General features: G+C 44.7%; 1 protein-coding gene across 2 annotated transcripts in view; it reads right to left on the bottom strand.

The window, feature by feature from the left end:
- TBC1D23 (TBC1 domain family member 23) overlaps positions 1-23,993 on the bottom strand; it is a 111,184-nt gene that overhangs the window by 86,501 nt on the left and 690 nt on the right. The window lies entirely within an intron of this gene.

Raw genomic sequence — 23,993 nt, 5'->3', positions numbered from 1 at the left:
AAGAAAAACTGAAATATCACATGGTCCTAAGTATTCAGACCCTTTGCTTCGTATTTAGTAGAAGCCCCCTTTTGATCTAATACAGCCAGGAGTCTTTTTGGGAAAGATGCAACAAGTCTTTCACACCTGGATTTGGGGATCCTCTGCCATTCCTCCTTGCAGATCCTCTCCAGTTCTGTCAGGTTGGATGGTAAACGTTGGTGGACAGCCATTTTTAGGTCTCTCCAGAGATGCTCAATTGGGTTTAAGTCAGGGCTCTGGCTGGGCCATTCAAGAACAGTCACGGAGTTGTTGTGAAGCCACTCCTTCGTTATTTTAGCTGTGTGCTTAGGGTCATTGTCTTGTTGGAAGGTAAACCTTCGGCCCAGTCTGAGGTCCAGAGCACTCTGGAGAAGGTTTTTGTCCAGGATATCCCTGTACTTGGCCGCATTCATCTTTCCCTCGATTGCAACCAGTCGTCCTGTCCCTGCAGCTGAAAAACACCCCCACAGCATGATGCTGCCACCACCATGCTTCACTGTTGGGACTGTATTGGACAGGTGATGAGCAGTGCCTGGTTTTCTCCACACATACCGCTTAGAATTAAGGCCAAAAAGTTCTATTTTGGTCTCATCAGACCAGAGAATCTTATTTTTCACCATCTTGGAGTCCTTCAGGTGTTTTTTAGCAAACTCCATGCGGGCTTTCATGTGTCTTACACTGAGGAGAGGCTTCCGTTGGGCCACTCTGCCATAAAGCCCCGACTGGTGGAGGGCTGCAGTGATGGTTGACTTTCTACAACTTTCTCCCATCTCCTGACTGCATCTCTGGAGCTCAGCCACAGTGATCTTTGGGTTCTTCTTTACCTCTCTCACCAAGGCTCTTCTCCCCCGATAGCTCAGTTTGGCCGGACGGCCAGCTCTAGGAAGGGTTCTGGTCGTCCCAAACGTCTTCCATTTGAGGATTATGGAGGCCACTGTGCTCTTAGGAACCTTAAGTGCAGCAGAAATCTTTTTGTAACCTTGGCCAGATCTGTGCCTTGCCACAATTCTGTCTCTGAGCTCTTCATGCAGTTCCTTTGACCTCATGATTCTCATTTGCTCTGACATGCATTGTGATCTGGAAGGTCTTATATAGACAGGTGTGGGGCTTTCCTAATCAAGTCCAATCAGTATAATCAAACACAGCTGGACTCAAATGAAGGTGTAGAACCATCTCAAGGATGATCAGAAGAAATGGAAAGCACCTGAGTTAAATATATGAGTGTCACAGCAAAGGGTCTGAATACTTAGGACCATGTGATATTTCAGTTTTTCTTTTTTAATAAATCTGCAACAATTTCAACAATTCTGTGTTTTTCTGTCAGTATGGGGTGCTATGTGTACATTCATGAGGAAGAAGAATGAACTTAAATGATTTCAGCAAATGGCTGCAATATAACAAAGAGTGAAAAATTTAAGGGGGTCTGAATACTTTCCGTACCCACTGTATATTCAGAAGGAAGCATCACACAGAACAAGCCTTCTTGAGGAAGGCTGCGGATGGCAAAGATCAATAATAGCTTCACATTTCATCCTCTCTGTAGAGAACATGGTGTATTGGATTTATGGAATGTCATCTTTTAATACGTCTCAAAGTGCCCTGCCAGCAGAATGTTATGAAGACGGCCCTGGAATATTACTTCAGGTCACATCTGGTATGTGCACACAGTTAAGACATTCCTAAAATGATTATAGAGCATTTCTGTAAGAAACGTCTATCTTCCAAATTAAAAGCAGGTTTTTCTATCACTTCTAGTCTTATACCTCATTAATAATTGTGTAAGCTGGCAGACTGCACTACCTGGATATTCATTTATCGTGACAAGGTCTCAATGCATATTAACTAGCGGAAGCTGTGCTTTTAAGATTAAAAAAAAAAAAAAATCTACATATTAAAAAAAAAACAAAAAAAAAAACCATGCAAGAACAGAAAAAAGACCAAATAAACTCTGATTAAAACCACAATAATATCAGAACTGTTATTATGGAATAAATTAAATAATATTTTGAAAAAAGGTTATCTCTACAGAGAACAGATGATAATCTCTCCATCAATGGAGCAGAAACGCCCTCCATCTCATTATTTTAGGAAGGTTTTTAGGCTGAGTACTACTTACAATGAGATCATACACGCACCTATGTGCCTATAAACACTTAGACCCCTTTCACACATGCTGTCCGTTTGTCCGTTTTTCATCCATCCGTTGACGGATGAAAAACGGACATCAATGCATCTCTATGTAAAAACGGATGACAACGGATGAAAGACGGATAACAACTGACGAAAAACGGATAACAACTGACGAAAAACGGATGACAACTGACGTTGTGTGAAAGGGGCCTTATACATTATTACTATACAGCCAACATCTAAGGGCTCTTTCACACGGGCGGTCCGATCAGATCCGCCTGTCAGTTTTTTAGGCGGATCTGATCGGATCCTCCATGCAGCTCTATGAGGCAGCGGATGTCAGCAGAGACTGTCCGCTGACACCCGCATCCGATCCTGTCCGTGAAATCCGGAGGGATGGAAACCCTATTTTTCCATCCGTTCAGGGATCAGATCGGATGAGAGCGGACAGGCGGTCCGCTCTCATCCAATTCCCCATAGAGAGCAGCGGGAGCTGTGACACCTCCCTCTCCGCTCTGCAAGCAGAGATCGATCCCCGCTGAGCAACACGGATCCGCCTACGGAGGCATGTGTCTCCGCGCCGTGTGCGGAGACACAGCTGTCAGTTCCCCATGCATCTCGTCGGTCCGTTCTCATCCAATCCCATCCGCTGGACGGATCGGATGTCAGCGGACATGTCTCCGCTGACATCCGATCCCCCATAGAGATGCATGGGGAGACCGTTCGGATCCGCCAAAAAAAACTGTCAGGTCCCACATTGCTGTTCCTAGCCCCTCCCTCCTGGCGAGTGCCCCCACAGCAAGCAGCCGCACACTGAGCTGCGATTCCGCCCTGCCTCCTCTCTCTCTCCTGATTGGCTAACTGACTTTGATTGACAGCTGTGGGAGCCAACGGCTGTGTCTCAGCTAATCAGGAGGGTGAGTCAGAGATGGCCAAGGGACTCGTGGACATTGCTGGATAGAGATGGGGCTCAGGTGAGTATTAGGGCTTCTGACTTTACAACTCCTTTGGGTTCTATCAGATGGCAAAAGTATGGCTGGCCCTACTTTTTTTAGTGCGCATCACCGATTTCATTTGTGTGAAGTGGCCACACCAAAGACAAGGCATTTGCAATGGGGGGGGGGGGGGGCGTGGAACTGTGCTGGAATAGCCACCCAATTCTGTTCAAAAGTACCTGGTGTAAATGGAACCTCAGCGTAGGTGTAGTTTTTAAACTGCCAAACAAAAAGGGGGTGAATACTGTAAAGGCAAAGAAAAACAGGGGAAAGGGGATGGGTATGTGGAGGGGGCCGAAGGCCAGGATTAAACTGTGTGAGGGAAAGGAGTCAGCAACAGAGGTCCCCGCTATCCCCCTCACCCAGAGATCAGTTGATGTGTGTAAGGGTCAGGGGTGTTATGGGACTCCACTTAAGAGCCATAAATATTCTCGGGTTACGCTGCAAAAAGGTCACGATCCTGTGCAAAACTGAAATCATTCCCTGTAAAACCAGGTGGAACAGGATTGGTCTTCTCTGAGGATTAAAAAATGCAGTAAAAGTCTTTCATATGATTGATCTCATTAACTATCATTATCCACATACTTATAGTGGGGGTTCCATACGCTACCACATCAGTACAATACAAGAAATAATGGGATTTATACGATGAAGGAGTACAAAGGAGGGCTGTGGAGTCATCCCTGAGAGCTATTCTGTGATTTCTGTAATAGGTCTTTGGATTTCTCTCCAAAAAGGATGCAGAAACAGACATTCCTGATCCGGTTCCTTTCTATATATTAAGGTTCCCCCCGAATGCTTGCAACTCCAGCAATTTACACAGACCAAGAGGTAGATCTTATTTATTACAGTTGTGACTCTGTACCACTTGTTTCCTGGACTCCACTAGAATGGATAATTTATGTGGAAAGAAAAAATAAATATGGTCTCTTTTTCCATGGGTGAAAGCACGTCCCAAATCTCTTTCCCATTTTAGAAGAAATGGGGGCATAAAATCTTCCTCAGGAGAAGCTGGAGGTGATGAAAAAGATATGCCATTAAAGAAGAGGAGCTACACAATGAGTTTGCAAAGGGGTTGTAACTTTACTAGACACCTCCCAAGGTTTACAAGTGGAAAGAAAATGTCTAACCTGCATGGCTGGCTAAAGCATTAACAGGGGCTCTGTCATGTTTCTGAAATCCAAGAATAAGGGGCCGGTTCCCTGCCCCCAAACAAGTCCCTGAAGTGGAGCTAATTGATGAGAAGAATAGGTTTAAATGAAGGATCCTGTACACCTGATGGAAAGGATGAATAGCGCAAAACTAGAGTCATCAGGGATGGCAAACTGCCTGGTTCAATTACATCTATGGTTTTAGAAGCAGTAGCCCCTATAAGTGGGTGTTTGCTTGGCCAGGGTGAGGGCACTCTCTAAAGAGGTTGTAAAGTCAGAAGGTTTTTTATCTTAATGTATTCTATTCATTAATTTAAAAAAGCCTTTTCTGTGAAGCAGCCCCCCTCATACTTACCTGAGCTCCCTCTCCATCCAGAGATACTGCACGAGAGACTCGGCTGTCTGGGACTCTCCCTCATTGGCTGAGACAGCAGCAAAGCGCCATTGGCTCCCACTGCTGTTAATCAAAGTCAGTGAGCCAATGAGAAAGAGTGGGCGGGGGCAGCAGCTTAGTGTCTAAATGGACACAGGGATCTGCGGGCTTGGCTCGGGGGCCCCCACAGCAAACTACTTGTTGTGGGGGCACTCAACAGGAGGGAGGTGCCAGGATCGTGGAAGCGAGACCCGAGAAGAGGAGGATCTGGGCTTCTCTGTGCAAAACCAACCGCACAGAGGATACAAGTATAATATGTTTGTTATTTCTAACCAATAAAATACAAGACTTTAGTACCGCTTTAACCAAGGTAGAGTTACAAGGGGATCGGAAGTGTATCTTGTTCCAAATCAACTCAGTACTTAAAGTGGCTGGGGTCTGGTGCTTTTCCAGTTCTTTAGATATGAGAACAGATAGGACTTTGCTGTCAGTCAGTGGGGCATCTAGAGCTTCCTTGGTTTGTGGGGGCAATTTAGGAAGGCCTGAGATGACAATATATGAATCAATTGCATGGCACTGGTCTCTGCTGGAGGCTGGGTTTGTTTTAGAGGTTCGATTGTATAAAGCCTTCATAGAAGTGCCTGAAGCACTCATTGTCAACTTGTGGAATTTATGCCCTTGTGGGGGATATAGAATTGTAGATGTTGTTCCGTACGGGAACATGCTAGACATCTACTTGGTTTTGCACCAATCTAAAAAAGTCTTCTAGTGTACAGGAGCTTTGCTTTGGCTTTAATAAATAAGAGGGAGTCTCTTCCTAGGCATTTTAAAGTCTATAAAATAAAAAATTGTGAACAAAACTCTACTAGTGAATGGCCAGCTTATGTGTAATTTAGGCTTCTTTCACACGGTCCGCCTCCGCAGGCGGATCCGTGTTGCTCAGCGGGGATCGATCCGCGATCCCCGCTGAGCCGGGCGGATGACAGCTCCGTCTCCGCTTGCAGAGCGGAGGGGGAGGTGTCTCAGCCCCCGCTGCCCTCTATGGGGGATCGGAGGAGAGCGGACCACTTGTCCGCTCTCATCAGATCCGCTCCGCTCCGATTACTGAACGGATGGAAAAATAGGGTTTCCATCCGTCCAGATTTCAGCACAGGATCGGATGCGGATGGCAGCGGGTGTCAGCGGAGGTGACCTCCGCTGACACCCGCTGCCCCATAGAGCTGCATGGAGGATCCGATCAGATCCGCCTAAAAAACTGACAGGCGGATCTGATCGGACCGCCCGTGTGAAAGAGCCCTTACTCAACAGCCTTTACAAAGAAGGCAGGTGCGAGTAATATTCTAGCATAAAGCTCCACTTTCACACTATCCTGAACGTCAAGACAAAACATCCCTTATTGTATGTATGCCGCTGCAAAAGAGGGCGACATGACATACAACAAAAATATAAAATGAGAACATGCTTTTCTAGAAAGAAAACAGGATGGAATATGTAGGCTTAGCACAAGGGTCAGAGCCCAACTAGCAAGACAGGCTTTATCTGAATTCTAACTAACACATATATCATAACATTACTGCAACCTGTAAATGTACATTCAGCTTCTGTCATCCAAGGAATGAGAACCTCCAATGCATTGACAGAGATATTATACTACCCGTGTGTAATCACCAGATGTCTAGGCAAACAAGCCAGACCTGGAGTTCAATAAAAAAAATAGCATACAAAAGCAGATTCATACATAGCAATTGTGTCTCGTATTGTGCAAGGCCTTGTTCACATGGGGTGTATAATACCGTACACCCGTGCAGGGCAGTGTTCTCCCGCACTTAGATGAAAAGGTGTTTTTCTTGCAGGAAGTCCGACTGAAGTCTATTGGGACACAGTGGCTTTAAAAAGGACACAGCCGCTGTGTTCCAATATGACATCTGTGTGGGTTTCGGTGGGTCCGCTTCCCTGAACTTACCCTGTGGGACTTCCTGCAATGGGTTACATCAGGCATGTCCAACCTGCGGCCCACAACCGCAGGCAATGCGGCCCACTGCCCCCCTGACAATTTTTTATTTTTTTTGCTGGAGAGGAAGGAAGTCGAGTCGGGGGCACGGCCACAGAGGCAGCCTCGGAGGGGATCATCCACTAGTCGCGTTAAATTAATGCTGGGGGGGGGGCACGGCAGCACGGGAAGGGTGCGGCGGCGTTTTATTACTTATATACCTTAACTAATAGTATATATTTTATATGCGGCCCGGGAAAATTTCTGTACACAATTAATGTGGCCCAGAGAAGCCAAAAGGTTGGACACCCATGGGTTACATGGAACACTTGTGTGGGAAAACATGGTCCTGCAAAGGCATACAGCATTTGATTGTGGAAAAGAGGCCTGAAACGCTGAGCACATTCGTAATTTCACTTCCATTTGAAAATGAAAGAGAAGTAAAATATATTTTTTTTAGCACAAAAGACATTACTGTGCCACATGCCTGTTCACTAAAACACATCATGTTAGCAGTGTAGGTAAGAAAATAGATAATAATTGATTTCTATAGGTTACGTTGCACATCATTTCTTCTTTATAGGAGCATTTAAAAAATACACCACAAAATGACTACTCTCAGACCTTGTACATATGGGTTTCAGATTGTAGAAACCGTGTGCAGCATGCTCTTACAAAGCATAAGGAAAGCTTTAAGCTGCCTTCAAGCGGCTTTAAAAGTCTTTAAAGCAACCGTCAGCCATAGTTTGGGGATATTTAACCAAGATGTTAATGGACATGCTGTCTTAACCACTTCCTGCCCGTCATATAGAAAAATGACGGCTGCAAAGTGGTTGTCCCATCCTGACTGGGCGTCATATGACAGACCGCATCTCCGATCATCTATGACGTAGGCTTTTTACCATGTGATCAGCCGTGTCCAATCACAGCTGGTCATATAGTAAATAGGAAGTGCCGTTGATCGGGTTTCTTCAGTTCGCGCCTGACAGGCGCAAGTAGAGGAGAGCCGATCGGGGTCTGTGCTGGTAATCAGAGCATTTATTACCAGTGCAGACCCTTGGGGGGGGTGCCACTAGAGCCACCAGGGATGCCGAACCATGGCCACCAGGGACGCCAATCAGTGCTCAGGGAGCCTGTCAGTGCCCATCATTGCCATCTATCAGTGCCACCCACCAGTGCCCATCATTGCCATCTATCAGTGCTGCCCACCAGTGCCCATCAGTGCGCCCGCATCAGTGCCGCCTCATCGATGCAGGAAAAAAAATTATTTATTTACAAAATTTTATAACAAACAAAAAAACTTTTTTTTTTTTTCAAACTTTTCGGGCTTTTTTATTTGTTTAGCAAAAAAAGAAAAAACCTTGTGGTGATCAAATACCACCAAAAGAAAGCTCTATTTGTGGGAATAAATGACATAAATTTGGTTTAGGTGCAGTATTGCATGACTGTGCAATTGTCATTCAAAATGCAACAGCGCTAAAGGCTGAAAATTGGCCTGGGCAGGAAGGGGGTGAAAGTTTCCTGTATATATTAAGTGGTTAAACAAGCCGTTAGCAGGCTACAGTGGGATTCACAAATACTTGAAGTGAAGCTTGTTGAAAGAGTAACCCTTATTTTGCTATATAAGGACTGGCATGCTGCAATATATGACTTTTCCTACTGTATTTACACACTTTAAAGTTTTCCATGAATATGGAACCTGGAATGAACAAGGCCCAAGTGATTAATCACAGGCAATCATAGCACCACAACTAGGCTACTAAAAATTGCCTGAATAGCTCAGGCCTTACAATTGTGTTACATCAAGGTAGGAAACTGGTTTTTGACCATTTTATTGATGAGGAGGAGGAGGAAGAGGAGGAGGAGGAGGGGGTGTCACTGCTGAAACAAATTATAGGTAATGGCAAGTTTGTGTTCAGAACCCACAAATCAGGATGTATTGTGAGACAGGCTGACATGCCTTTTACAGGCTCAAAACTTGTTTATTGTGCCAAAGGGTGTATTATTAAGGCAGCACACGTAGAGAGCTATTCATATTGCATATATGTAACTTTTTTAGTTCTCTGTCTTCTGTCCCTGTTACACATGCAATACATATTCCTTCCCTTAACAGCGGGGGTTAAAGGATATGACCAACAAAAATATGACTAGAGGCTTTCCTTCAGCCTCTGACAAGGCTTCCATTAAAAGAAAAAAAAAAAAAAAAGGAAGAAGAAGAAGAAAGAGGGTTTGCATCATTTCCTTAATAATCATCATGTCTCACATTTCTTTTGTTAAAAGGATTTATCACAATGCATGTGTAGAATATAGCTGCAGGATGTGTGTGATGAACAATTCAGAGACGGGAACACACCTGTGCCTGGATTAGTGCCTTGGCCCACAATGAAGAAGATTAAAAATGAACTGCCTTAGGCCGGCTTTACATATGTGTGCATTGGATGCGGTTTTGACTGCATTGAATGTGCATAACATGCGAGTGTGACCGTCTCTCAATGAAGCCAGTTCACAAATGTCCGGGGCGCCCGCAGTGCAAATTCCACAAGGGTCCTGTGCGTCTTTGGGTCCAGTTCAGGTGCGAATTCAGGCCAAAATTCAGACATGAATCACACCTGAACCGGTGAACAGGAATGCACTGGACCCAATGCTGAAAACTGCAGCTGCACATATGTGAACCCGGCCTAAGGGGATAGAGAAACCTTTCTGAATATGCACGCAATCGCCCCATAGGACAAATTAAAGTACATTTTGGCAGACAATATGGCAAAACCAGGAAAGAACAACTAAGGGACTGTCAGAGGCTCTCATCAAGACAGCCTGACTATACTTGCTATTTCCACCCAGCTTCTCCATTCACAGAAACCATTCTACAGCTTGAATGAAACATGATGAAGAATGGAGGACAGGCAGATGAATGATAGCTCTCTGACACCTGCATTCAAAGATCCTGTTTGATTTATAGATGCTGTAGTACAGCTTCTATGAATGGAGCAGCTGAGCGGATAGGGTGAGGCATCATTGGACTGTCTTCATGAGAGCCTGCGACAGCCCCTTAGTTGTATTAGGATTAAGGTGATGGCGGGGGGTTAAGCATGTAGGGGTGGATGGGTTTGGAGTGATGGGGACAGGCAGGCCTGAGGAAGATTAATACTATCAGAAAAGGCATCAGCACAAGGGACACATCCTACTGACTGCATTATGTCCCTCATGCAGAACTTTAATTGCACACAAGTTAGGACAGATGAGAGGCAGGGGTTAAAAATAGTGAAGAATAGGGTTTAAATCTGTTTTAAAATAAACCCATCAGAAATACAGAAGCTGTCACTGCTGACTTATTTTAGTTTTAGGAGAACGTCAGAAGGTAGAATCACTCCAATCGTCACATCTCTTAGGGGCTGCACCTGACTTCCCAGGACCATACATCTGTCCTAGCCTTTATGGATGAACCTCATACTACCAGCTGGGGAATAAATATTTTACAACATGGACAGCAAAGTTAGTGAGTCCCGCATTGAAAGTTTTAAAATGGAACTAAGCCAAAGGATTGGTTTCCCAAAACAATTACAATAACTGCCATGCTTGCTTGTGCTCTTAAAGTATACATAAATCCAACATTCCATATTATTGATATGTGCCTGCTGTACCATGTACTTGTATGAGAAAGTCTCCTGTTCTCTTTGTATTGCTTCCTTTGTGTGAAATCTCTGCTGTTCCGGCCAGTCTCTCTGCTATCTATTAAAAAAGGCATGAGAGCAAATGGTGGTCAGTTCACTAGCTGTGCTGGAATTCAGCCTGCTCTCTTCCAATGATGTGACTTCTGCTGACAGGCCCAACTCCTCCCCTCCACAGTCATTCACTGTACTGCAGTTTCTCCTCCCCCAGCTCTTATGCAGCTGAGAGAAGAGGGGAACACATGTATTTTTAAACTGAATGAGTTGTTCTAAAAGGTGGGGTTCATATATACTTTAAAGTATAACTAAAGGCAAAACTTTCTTTTTTTTTTTTGGGTTTTGGATAGAGTGGAGAGGGATTAGAATGTTTGTCCTTTTTCAGTGCTGTCTGTGCCCCTGTTAAGGAAATTCACCCTCTCTGTATGTCCTGTTTACCATTATCATTGAAAGTCAAAGTAAAAGAAAATCCCAAATTTTGGGTTGTCCCCAGAAAAGTAATAGAGGGGAAATCTTCCAATGGAGGACACTAGTTCTGGTGACCTGGGGGGGGGGGGGGGGGTCCACAAGGAATTCCCTTAATTTGCAGGGATTTCCTCTCAATTCCTGTTTGGCTATGCAACAGGAAGTGAATGGGACACAGATGGCAGAAAAAAGATCTGACAGGGGTTTATAACCTCCCTTACTTTATCCAAAAAAAAAAAAAAAACGTTTTGCCTATAGTTCTTCACAATTATCCCATGTTCAGCCTATAGCAACTGCAAATCAAACAGAGGCTAAAGCCCCATACACACAGGCCGAATGTCGGGAGACATCAGCTGGCTCTGTTGGGACAAGCATGCTGGAAGACCAGCAGCCGACCGGCTCTCAATCAGCGCTCTCAGCCAATGGCTTGGAGCGCAGCCGTCTCCTTGTCAGAACACAACAGTTCAGCAGGGGAGATTGCTGCACTAACGTCAGATCGTTAGTACAGTGGCTCCGACCGGAGCTGTCAGTTTTTTTTTTGAACAAAAAAAAAAAAACTATTAGTGTGTACCAGGCTTAAGATGACAGCTTCTTGGCTGCAAAGGATACACCCCACTTGTGTTAAAAGAATCTTTCATTGAACATCTTAGCAATGATTGTGAAGAACCTTTGATCCGCAATTAGGTGAGATGGCTAACCCTGCCCTGAATGGCACGACTTTCCCCACACCTCGCTGACAATCTGTTAACACCCACAGTGTCTGGATACAATTCAAATGCTCCCAGAAACGCTGACTAAACAACTCTACACTGAATCCACACTTGGCAGTAGTGCTGTAATTAATGTGGTCAGCCAAAAAAAAGCCAGAGAACAAAAGCCACATTTTAGGGATTCTCTTGAGTGTGAATACAAAAAAAACACACACAAATAAAATACCATGTGTACAGATGAGCAACATTCTTTAAGTGGCTAGGAATTAGCACAGACATTCCTGTCATATCATATATTATATTCCTTTTAAAATCATTCAGATCCAGAGTGGGAAATAATCTATGAATAATCTGCAGTTGTCAGTGACATAATCACAATTGTACACAATGTGATCATTTGAGTCTACACAAACCACTAGTCATGTGAGCTCTGTACAAAAGAAGTACGTGATGTTATCTTCAAACTTTAGCATGCCCTTTTCTAAACACTGACAAGTACGTAGTAGGCTTGTGACGGTATCAGATTTTCATGCTGCGATTAATTGATTAAGGTTTTGCCACGGTATACGGTATTATCACGGTATTCTATTATTAAATTTAAATTATTAAATTTCCACCTCACTTCAATTTCATTGCTGAATTTAGGGGCTTTGGTTCACTTATGCACATTATTATATAGTCAGTCAGTACAGACTCTGTGAACCAGGCCTAAAATAGGTCATCAAGCAGTGTCTGGCCTAACTGGTGATAACTGGTTCTGGCGCTCGGCTCCGATCCGATGGCCTGGTCATTAAGAGGGCAAATCCTTGTGGTCAAGAAGTGGTTAAACCTGAAGGAGGTGTTGTTTATAAATTACTTTACTATTGCTTTAGGCCTGGTTCACATGTATGCGGGTTGGTGGTTCACATTTGCACAGGCATAGCAGCCCATTGATTTGAATGGGCTGCTATGCCCTCATTTTCCGCAGAAAAAAGGTGCATGCAGCATTTTTTTAAAATTCAGTGGCCTTGAAATCCATCCTGCTTTTGCACCATGCGACTAACCTGCAGTTCCTGCTCTGGCAAGCTTTCTGCATTTTTTGTATACGTGGGCACGGCATTTAAAAATAAACAGTTTGCGTGTGCAGCAACGGCAGGTAAGTCGCATGGTGCAAAAGAAGGATGGATTTCATGGCCACTGCATTTTTTTAAATTCTGCATGCACCTTTTTTCAGCTGAAAACGCAGGCATAGCAGCTCAAGCCCATTCACATCAATGGGCTGCTATGCCTGTGCAAATGTGGGCCCCCAACCCGCATACATGTGAACCAGGCCTAAAGCAATAGTAAAGTCATTAATTGGTTAAACCTGCAGGAGGACCGGTGTTTTTATCTATTAATGACTTTACTATTGCTTTAGGCCTGGTTCACATGTATGCGGGTTGGGGGCCCACATTTGCACAGGCATAGCAGCCCATTGATGTGAATGGGCTTGAGCTGCTATGCCTGCGTTTTCAGCTGAAAAAAGGTGCATGCAGAATTTAAAAAAATGCAGTGGCCATGAAATCCATCCTTCTTTTGCACCATGCGACTTACCTGCCGTTGCTGCACACGCAAACTGTTTATTTTTAAATGCCGTGCCCACGTATACAAAAAATGCAGAAAGCTTGCCAGAGCAGAAACTGCAGGTTAGTCGCATGGTGCAAAAGCAGGATGGATTTCAAGGCCACTGAATTTAAAAAAAATGCTGCATGCACCTTTTTTCTGCGGAAAATGAGGGCATAGCAGCCCGTTCAAATCAATGGGCTGCTATGCCTGTGCAAATGTGGGCCGCCAACCCGCATACATGTGAACCGCCAACCCGCATACATGTGAACCACCAACCCGCATACATGTGAACCAGGCCTAAAGCAATAGTAAAGTCATTAATAGATAAAAACACCGGTCCTCCTGCAGGTTTAACCACTTCTGGATCGCAAGGATTTGCCCCTTTAAAGACCAGGCCATCGGATCAGAGCGCCAGGACCAGTCATCACCAGGTAGGCCAGACACTGCTTGATGGCTATATAATAATGTAATGTGGGCTGCTAGGCGTGTGTGTGTGTATATATATATTTATTAGAGCTGCACGATTCTGGCCAAAATGAGAATCACGATTTTTTAGCTTGGAATAAAGATCACGATTCTCTCACGATTCTCTGTGTAACAAAAAAAAAAAAAAATTGGGATAACTTTACTGTTACGTTTTTTTTTTTTTTTTTTTATTCATTAAAGTCTAATCATTGCGTTTGAAAGACTGCTGCGCAAATACAGTGTGACATAAAATATTACAACAATCGCCATTTTATTCTGTAGGGTCTCTGCTAAAAAAATATATAAAATGTTTGGGGGTTCTAAGTACTTTTCTAGCAAAAAAAAAACTGATTTTAACTTGCAAACAGCAAGTGTCAGAAAAAGATCCAGTCTTTAAGAGGTTAAACTTCCTTTCTCCCTGGCAGAGGGAAGGAAAAGATACAAATGTAATCATTTTTGTTTATAGTTAGGAGACTTAATGCTGAAAGGTGTTAGCTGAGTGAGTGAATGAGTCATCCAGCTCACTGAAATGTATCAATTCACAAGTCAGGCAGACTTGACAGAGAAACTCGGTATTTTAAAAATGCCACAATAACAATACCGTGGCTATGCAATACCGCGATATATCGAATTACCGAAAACCGGCATATGTCTAGTACGTAGTAGGAAAAGAGATACACATCTGTTGCACCGCATAGTCAAAGTGCACTTCACTTCCATTGCTTTCCACATAAGAACCTGCTGGCTAGGAGAGCACTGACAACACAGGCAGAGCAAATTTCCAAACAGAAACTGCATGCTCTTCTGTAAGAAGGAACCCAGCATAAATATGGATATTCCCACTGCTGACTAAAGCCAGAAACCGGGCAACTTTTGGCCCGTGTGTATAGCTGTTTATTCAACAGAAGCCGCTCGAACAACTAGCTTCTATTGAATTGTCATGCTGCAAAACCAGCTGATCTGTGACTTCTTGGGGAGGGGATGTATCCCCCATGTCAGAACACAGTGGGGGAGATTTACCAAAACTGGTGCACGCAGAATTTGACACAGCCAATTGGCTTCTAACTTCAGCTTGTTCAATTAAGGTTTGGCAATAAAACCTGGAAGCCGATTGGTTTCTATGCACAATCTGCACCAGATTTTGCACGCTCTAGTTTAACTGCTTGCCAACCGCCTGCCGCAGATTTACTGCAGCAGGCTAGCTCGGCTGCACAAACATACATAGGGGTACATTGGCTCGCGGGAGCAGTCCTGGGGGCGATGCGCTCTGCCGGTGGCGCGCGCCCGCCCCCACTAGGCAGTGGGGATGCCAATGCATGGGACCGGCGCACCGATTGCTGCCGGGCACCCATGATCACTCCCAGCTGAGAGATGAATGGCCAGCTGTTCTCTCTGAAATGATCACAGAGCGCCTGTGATCCTCCTATATGGGAACACAGGTCTCTGTGATCATTTCAGGCTCACACTTAAGCCTTTGATCACCCCTAGGTTAACCCCTTCCCTGCCAGTGTCATTATTACAGTAACAGTGCATAATTTTAGCACTGATTACTGTAGTAATGTCACTGGTACCCACAAAAGTGTCAAAAATGTCAGTTAGGGGTCTGATCTGTCCGCCGTAATTGCAGATCACCGCCATTATTAGTAAAAAAAAAAAAAAAAAAGACATAAATCTTTCTCCTAGTTTGTAGACGCAATACCTTTTGCACAAACCAATCAATTACTACGCTTATTGTGATTTTTTTTTTTTTTACAAAAATGTGTAGCAGAATACAAATTGGCCTAAAAGTATGAAAAAAAATGGATTTTTAAATTTTTTTTTGGGGGGGGGGGGGGGGGGAGAGATGTTATAAAGCAGAATGTAAAAAATATTGTTTTTTTTTTCCAGAATTGTTGCTGTTTTTTTGTTAATTGTGCAAAAAATAAAAAATCGCACAGGTAATCAAAGACCACCAAAAGAAAGCTCTATTTCTGGGGGAAAAAAGGATATCAATTTTATTTGGGTACAATGTCGCACGACTGCGCAATTGTCCGTTAAAGTAACGCAGTGCTGAATCACAAAAAATGGCCTGGTCATTAGGGGGGGGCAAATCCTTCCGGTTCAGAACTGGTTAAGTAAATAACCCCCAATGTCTTAGTGGGAGAGATCCTTACATCAATATGTGTGTTGATGCGGAGATCTCTCATGTTTTTTTTTTTTTGTTCAAACTGCTGGTTGAACAACAAAAAAACTGTGTATATATGCCCAGCTCTATCTTATAAAAGAAACCTGTACTGAAGTATAACAATTTCCAAGGCTGATCTCCTCTTGTGAATATAATAGTTCCCCAATTGTCTTTGTGGTTCAAAGGCTTCAGGTGTATGTAAATCCAAGAACACAAATGTAATATATTGCAGCATACCAATCCTCAGCCACCACTGAATGTTTTGCTGCTTGTTTCCCTTGTGTCTGATCACACTTGTATGCTCAGTCAGCCTACACTCAAAAATGTACATGAACTTTGTGCATATTCAAGAATTTGATCCTATAAACATACTCTCCTTCTATAGAACTGATTTTCTCCCCTTGCTCAGCCCAGGAAACAAACGCCTGAAGCTTAACATGTGCTAAAATACCTGTACAATTTTTTAGTGCATTTTCCGTTTGGCAGAAAAACACTACAATCCATTTAACATGGTTTCCTATGGGTCACATTCACTGTGCATTTTATGGAATAGACCAGGGACTTTTTTCTGGTTCTTGGTTCCATAGACTTCAAAGGATAAAAAATGTGTATTGAAAAACGCAAAATGCACCTGGAATATGCAAAGTGAGACCTGCATAGGTGAGAACCAGGCCTAAGACATGATTGGGATGGGGTGTTCTGTATCCTGCAGAGATAGATGGGAGCATTGTAACTGATGAAGTGCAGCACAGGAAGATATCTGCTCACAAGAGTTGTCAGGACCAACAAGTATTCCTTTGCACTTATTAACCAATTAAGCCCCGGAAGATTTTACCCCCTTCCTGACCAGGGGGTATTTTGCGATTCGGCACTGCGTGACTTTAACGGACAATTGCGCGGTCGCGCAACGCTGTACCTAAACGAATTTAACGTCCTTTTTTTCCCACAAACAGAGCTTTCTTTTGGTGGTATTTGATCACCTGTGCGATTTTTTGATCATGCGCTATAAACAAAAAAAAGAGTCAATTTTGCAAAAATAACAATATTTTTCAAATTTTTTTATATGAAATTCCCAAAAAAAAAAAAAAGTAAAAATCAAAATTTTTTAACATTTTCAGCCAATTTGTTTTATGCTACGTTTGGTAAAAAAAAAAAATAAAAAAAAAAAAAAAAAAATTGCAAAAAGCGTATTTTGATTGGTTTGCGCAAAAGTTATCGCGCTTACTAACAAAGGGAAATATTTTTGTCATTTTTTTTTTTAACGCGTAATGGCGGCGATCTGCGATTTTTTTTGCGGTACTGCGACATTGCGGCGGACAGATCGGACCCTTGACTGATATTTTTGACACTTTTGGGGTTACCAGTGACATTTCTACAGTAATCAGTGCTATATATATGCACTGTTACTGTAAAAATACACTGGCAGTGAAGGGGTTAACTTTATTTGAGAGGGAGGGGCTGTGTGTGTCCCTAGGGGCGTGATTCTAACTGTGATTGGCTGTGGCTTGAGGTGTAGTTACACTGATCAACGGTTCTACATAGTAGATTCGTATGATCAGTGTCTCTACACAGGGAGAACTGACAGGCAGCTTGTTTACACAAGCTGCCTGCCTTTCTCCCTCTCCCCCGACGATCGCAGAGTGACCGGCGGACATCGGGTCCGCTGGTCACACGCGCGGGGGGGTGCGTGACCACACGCTCGCTCCCCAGACCCTCCCAGGCTAGTGACGTACCGATACGTCACTCTACCTGTGAGGGGCTGACCGCTGCAGTATATAGTCGTGCGGCGGTCGGCAAGTGGTTAAACAGATATTCTCTTACAAAATGCTTTTAATGGACTATTTAACAGACCAACCGCAGTTAATAAGAGTTTATCGTTAAGTGGGGTACACACTAGTAAAAAATCTGCCGGACATTTCCGTCCGAGGTAAAATTGTACGATTTTCGGCTAGTGTGTACACAACTTCCAGCAGCCGATGCCGAGATTTTCAACGAAAAAAACAAAGGGACAAACACCAAAATGTTTATCGTCCGTCCCCAGACGACCAATTTTCGTCTAATGTGTATGCAGTACGTCCGCGAAAAATCGGATACAAAAAACCGCCCATGATCTGAAGTTGCTGATGACCCAGAAGTCTAGGAACATAGAAAAAAAAAAAAAAACGGACGAGAAATTTCGTGAACATTATGCACTGTCAGCTAAAAATGGTTATGACCGCTGAGCATGAGAGAGAAAAATCGGAGGATATTTCGTCCGATTTTCATCAAGTGTGTATGAGCCTTTAGGGTTTACATCCACTACTATTTTAATCACTTACCCGGAGAAAGCACACAGATTAGGAGCTCTAACTTCTTGACCAGCTCAATGATTTAAAGTATTGAGGTAGAGGTAGCCAAGAAACTAGAATTCTCAGATGGCAGTTAGCAATGGCAGCTTCTGTATTTTTTCAGGACAAGTTTTATTTATAGTATATGATCTGAGATTGATAACTTTGTCCTTCCTCTACTAGTTACTATTGAGTCACTGACCTGGAACAACAAGAAGACTCTTGCTCTGGTGACACAATAGTTAAGAAGAAAAAAGATGACAGTCTCAGAATATGAATTTTCAAAACAGTTTAACAGTGGCAGCAATGGAATTCCCCCATGTAAAACCAGACTGCACGAAATATAGAAAATAACTTCCAGTGTTTTTATTGCACAGAGGAACTAAAACTACACTTACAAAAAAATCTCTCTCACCAAGGTATTGCATCTTATGCTTTGCCAATTAACATCGCTCTAATCAGATCCATACATCAGAAAGTCTCTAGTTTACCAATGCACCGCAGTAGTTTCTTTACCCCTCACCTTCACTGCACTGCAGCCGCCTCTCTACCCATCACCTTCAATGCAGCGGCCTCTCTACCCATCACCTTCAATGCAGCGGCCTCTCTACCCATCACCTTCAATACAGCGGCCTCTCTACCCATCACCTTCAATGCAGCCGCCTCTCTACCCATCACCTTCAATGCAGCCGCCTCTCTACCCATCACCTTCAATGCAGCCGCCTCTCTACCCATCACCTTCAATGCAGCCGCCTCTCTACCCATCACCTTCAATACAGCGGCCTCTCTACCCATCACCTTCAATGCGGCGGCCTCTCTACCCATCACCTTCAATACAGCGGCCTCTCTACCCATCACCTTCAATACAGCGGCCTCTCTACCCATCACCTTCAATGCAGCCGCCTCTCTACCCATCACCTTCAATGCAGCCGCCTCTCTACTAGAGCTGCAGGATTCTGGCCAAAATGAGAATCACGATTTTTTAGCTTGGAATAAAGATCACGATTCTCTCACGATTCTCTGTGTAACAAAAAAAAAAATTGGGATAACTTTACTGTTACGTTTTTTTTTTTATTCATTAAAGTCTATTAATTGCGTTTGAAAGACTGCTGCGCAAATACAGTGTGACATAAAATATTACAACAATTGCCATTTTATTCTGTAGGGTCTCTGCTAAAAAAAATTTATAAAATGTTTGGGGGTTCTAAGTACTTTTCTAGCAAAAAAAACTGATTTTAACTTGCAAGCAACAAATGTCAGAAAAAGATCCAGTCTTTAAGAGGTTAAACTTCCTTTCTCCCTGGCAGAGGGAAGGAAAAGATACAATGTAATCATTTTTGTTTATAGTTACTGGGAGACTTTGCTGATAGCCATTTGTTGGGAGGCTTTTTTTTTTCCCCACAGCTGTTCTCTCTGCTATGCAAAGAATCAAGCATATTTCAGGGTTAGATCGTCAGGAGGGGTGAATCGAGATCGCGATTTTCATACGATTAATCGTGCAGCTCTACTCTCTACCCATCATCTTCAATGCAGCCGCCTCGCTACCCATCACCTTCAATGCGGCGGCCTCTCTACCCATCACCTTCAATGCATCGGCCTCTCTACCCATCACCTTCAATGCATCGGCCTCTCTACCCATCACCTTCAATGCATCGGCCTCTCTACCCATCACCTTCAATGCATCGGCCTCTCTACCCATCACCTTCAATGCAGTGGCCTCTCTACCCATCACCTTCAATGCAATGGCCTCTCTACCCATGACCTTCAATGCATGACACCTGCCTTACCGTCTATCATCTTCACTGCATTGCACTGGCCTTGCTCTCTATCCCTTCTCCACAGCTTGATATCTATAATTTTCAGTGTAAAACATGGTTCCATTTAGTTCTATACCTTGACAAGGCAATGCCCTACATGAATATCTCCCACTTTGCTCAATTCTTCACATTGGTACCATCGCTCACCATCTTCACTGTCCTGGGAATCACCTATGTCTACACTCTCACTGCCCTTCTAATCTATGATATTTTAAAATTCTACCTTATACTAGCTTTGCTCTTCCTTCAATGATCCCTTATAGGATCACTCTCTGCCTCACACTGACATATGTGCCTACAGTCAATTCAATCCTTGCTCACTTCAGACTGGTATCTCTGTCTGTGCCATTTACCATATGGTATAATTCTTCCTCTCAGCAGTATAATGTTACAGCAAAAAAACAACAGGTACTGATGGGGCTCAGGAGCTAATGAAAGCAATGATCCATAGGCAATGTTTAATAAAAGTGCTGTCATTTTATTTATAACATTTAAATGGATGTATATTCCAGTTGACACAAGAAAACGTTACTACACTAGCGCTGGAAGTGACGAGGGCACTGGTGGATAAATGGGTCCTGGATGGGGTGAGCCGTGAAGAGACGCAGAACACCATGCTTGGAAGGATGACACTAGCCGCAGGGGAATTCAAGCCAGGACGAGCGGATGCGGTCACTGGGGTGCATGGGCAGACGCATTCTCCCCGGAAGAGGAGAAGCCACTCTGACCAGGGGGGGGAACGCATGCGCCTCTGTTGCCGTGACTATGCGTTTCACGCGCATGCGCTTTTTCAAGTCCCTTACAAAGGACTTGGATTTCTTGTGTTCACTGGAATATACATCCTTTTAAATGTTATAAATAAAATGACAGCGCTTTTATTGAACACTGCCTATGGATCATTGCTTCCATTCTCCAGCACCAGCTTTCTATAGCTCCTGAGCGCTGTCAGTACCTGTTGTTTTCATCCATTCAACATTTAATCCCATGTCACTGGTCAGCAGCACAGTCAAGCTGAGATTATATCTTTGTACTTTTGTTGCATATATACTCCTAAGTGGGGGTTTACAGTATATAATGCCTGGAACTTAGATTTTGTTATGTTACAGCATAGTTTGCCAGCCAATGGAGAGACCATGGTGTGACGTGTAGATCACAGCAAGCAGCTGGATGATACTTATAGGGAAATCGCTGTCCTTTCAATCAACAGATATTTTGTATGAACTCATAGCTGGCTTCCTTGGCTTTTTTAAGAAAGGCAATACTCCCACTTCCCCCCTCCCCCCCAAAAAAAATGACTAGACCCCCACACATATACTTCACACGGCATTTCCTATTATTTTTTCCATACCACCATTAGATGTCCATTGTCAGGAAAAGAGCTGTCTTGTATGGACTCCTAGCTGTCATTGCCATCTACCCAGTGTAACACTATACTCCCATATCTTCCCCTCAGAGTCACCACCTGCAACTGTTTCTTCATCTCTGTCACCTACTGCTGCCATCTCTTCATCGGCCTTGTGACCCACTGCTCCTATATCTTCCTTGGTGTCACCCACCAATTCGCTTTCTTCTTTTGTATCATAGCACATCAGCTCCCACCTCTCCCTTAAAGCAAATATAAACCCAACTTTTCTCAAAAGTTGCATTCAAGGCATTTCAGGAATGAGAACTATCACAACACCTTCTTCTTGCAACCAAACTGTCAAAATCAACTGTCAAGAAATCAAATAGCTGATGTCATAATTGATCACGTGTCACTGCTGTCTCTCGGCATTGCCTTTCACTACTCCCCATCTCTTCCCCAGTGTCTCCCACTACTCCCATCTCTTCCCCAGTGTCTCCCACTACCCCCCATCTCTTCCCCAGTGTCTCCCACTACCCCCCATCTCTTCCCCAGTGTCTCCCACTACTCCCCATCTCTTCCCCAGTGTCTCCCACTACTCCCCATCTCTTCCCCAGTGTCTCCCACTACTCCCCATCTCTTCCCCAGTGTCTCCCACTACTCCCCATCTCTTCCCCAGTGTCTCCCACTACTCCAATCCCTTCCTCAGTGTCTCCCACTGCTCCCATCTCTTCCCCAGTGCCTACCACTACTCCCCATCTCTTCCCCAGTGTCTCCCACCTCTTCCCCAGTGTCTCCCACTACTCCCCATCTCTTCCTCAGTGTCTCCCACTACTCCAATCCCTTCCTCAGTGTCTCCCACTAATCCCCATCTCTTCCCCAGTGTCTCCCACTACTCCAATCCCTTCCTCAGTGTCTCCCACTGCTCCCATCTCTTCCTCAGTGTCTCCCACTGCTCCCATCTCTTCCTCAGTGTCTCCCACTGCTCCCATCTCTTCCTCAGTGTCTCCCACTTCTCCCATCTCTTCCTCAGTGTCTCCCACTACTCCCCATCTCTTCCCCAGTGTCTCCCACTGCTCCCATCTTTTCCCCAGTGTCTCCCACGACTCCCATCTCTTCCTCAGTGTCTCCCACTACTCCCATCTCTTCCCCAGTGTCTCCCACTGCTCCCATCTCTTTCCCAGTGTCTCCCACTGCTCCCATCTCTTCCTCAGTGTCTCCCACTGCTCCCATCTCTTCCCCAGTGTCTCCCACTGCTCCCATCTCTTCCCCAGTGTCTCCCACCTCTTCCCCAGTGTCTCCCACTGCTCCCATCTCTTCCCCAGTGTCTCCCACTGCTCCCATCTCTTCCCCAGTGTCTCCCACTGCTCCCATCTCTTCCCCAGTGTCTCCCACTACTCCCCATCTCTTCCCCAGTGTCTCCCACTACTCCCCATCTCTTCCCCAGTGTCTCCTACTGCTCCCATATCTTCCCCAGTGTCTCCCACTACTCCCATCTCTTCCCCAGTGTCTCCCACTGCTCCCATCTCTTCCCCCGTGTCTCCTACTACTCCCCATCTCTTCCCCAGTGTCTCCCACTGCTCCCATCTTTTCCCCAGTGTCTCCCACTACTCCCATCTCTTCCTCAGTGTCTCCCACTACTCCCATCTCTTCCCCAGTGTCTCCCACTGCTCCCATCTCTTCCCCAGTGTCTCCCACTGCTCCCATCTCTTCCTCAGTGTCTCCCATCTCTTCCTCAGTGTCTCCCACTGCTCCCATCTCTTCCTCAGTGTCTCCCATCTCTTCCTCAGTGTCTCCCACTGCTCCCATCTCTTCCTCAGTGTCTCCCACTGCTCCCATCTCTTCCCCAGTGTCTCCCACTGCTCCCATCTCTTCCCCAGTGTCTCCCACTGCTCCCATCTCTTCCTCAGTGTCATGGACACTCCCCTCTGCCCCCATCTCTTCCTCAGCGTTCCCCCCAGCTTTATTGTTTCCATAGCATTACTCCCCCCTCCCCCAACACAAATACCCAATATTTATAATTTCCTATTATTTCCTCTCATGATATCAAGTGCCCCCCCAATCGGTGTCCAGTGCTAGCTTTGGGGCAGCCCCAGTCCTACCACTTTAGTTGCCCCCCCTTCCATCCTCAGTGGTCCCCTCTCCTTCAGTCCCCCCTGTTCTTCCTCAGGTCCTATTCACACCTGGAGTGCTTTGGGTGTTTCATAAAGGTGTGCAAAAAATGCACTTTAGCAACGCCTTTATGAAACACGCAAAAAAATAAAAATAAAAAACAACACATGGCGCTTGAGGTGGCATTCATTGTTAGTGGTACCCCAAGGCGGCAAGCAGACACACATTTTTCCATGTGTCAAAAAACGTGCAAAGCTTAACTCCCAGGGAGTTACATGAGCTACTTCTGCACATCTGTCATAGGTAGGGCAGCCCATTGAAATTAATAGGTTTTCCTATGCTTGAGGCTCAAAAATGTGCATTCATGAAAGCTAGGTGTGGACATAGCCTCACTCATCTCTCTCCATCACTGCCCCCCTGTTCTTCCTTGCCTGCCCCTTTTCCTTTCTCACTGGCCCCCATTCTTCCCCCGATGTACCCCCTCCTTCCTCACTGGTCCCTTCTCCTTTATTGTTGCCTTTCTTCCCTCACTTGTCCTCTGTTCTTCCTCACTGCACCCCTCTCTTCCCTCACTTGTCCTCTGTTCTTCCTCTCTGCACCCCTCTCTTCCCTCACTGGTCCTCTGTTCTTCCTCACTGCACCCCTCTTTTCCCTCACTGCTCCTCTATTCTTCCTCACTGCA

Source organism: Pelophylax lessonae (assembly GCF_965119305.1).
Source record: "Pelophylax lessonae genome assembly, chromosome: 2".
NCBI lineage: Eukaryota > Metazoa > Chordata > Amphibia > Anura > Ranidae > Pelophylax > Pelophylax lessonae.
This window is presented reverse-complemented; position numbering and strand designations above follow the sequence as displayed.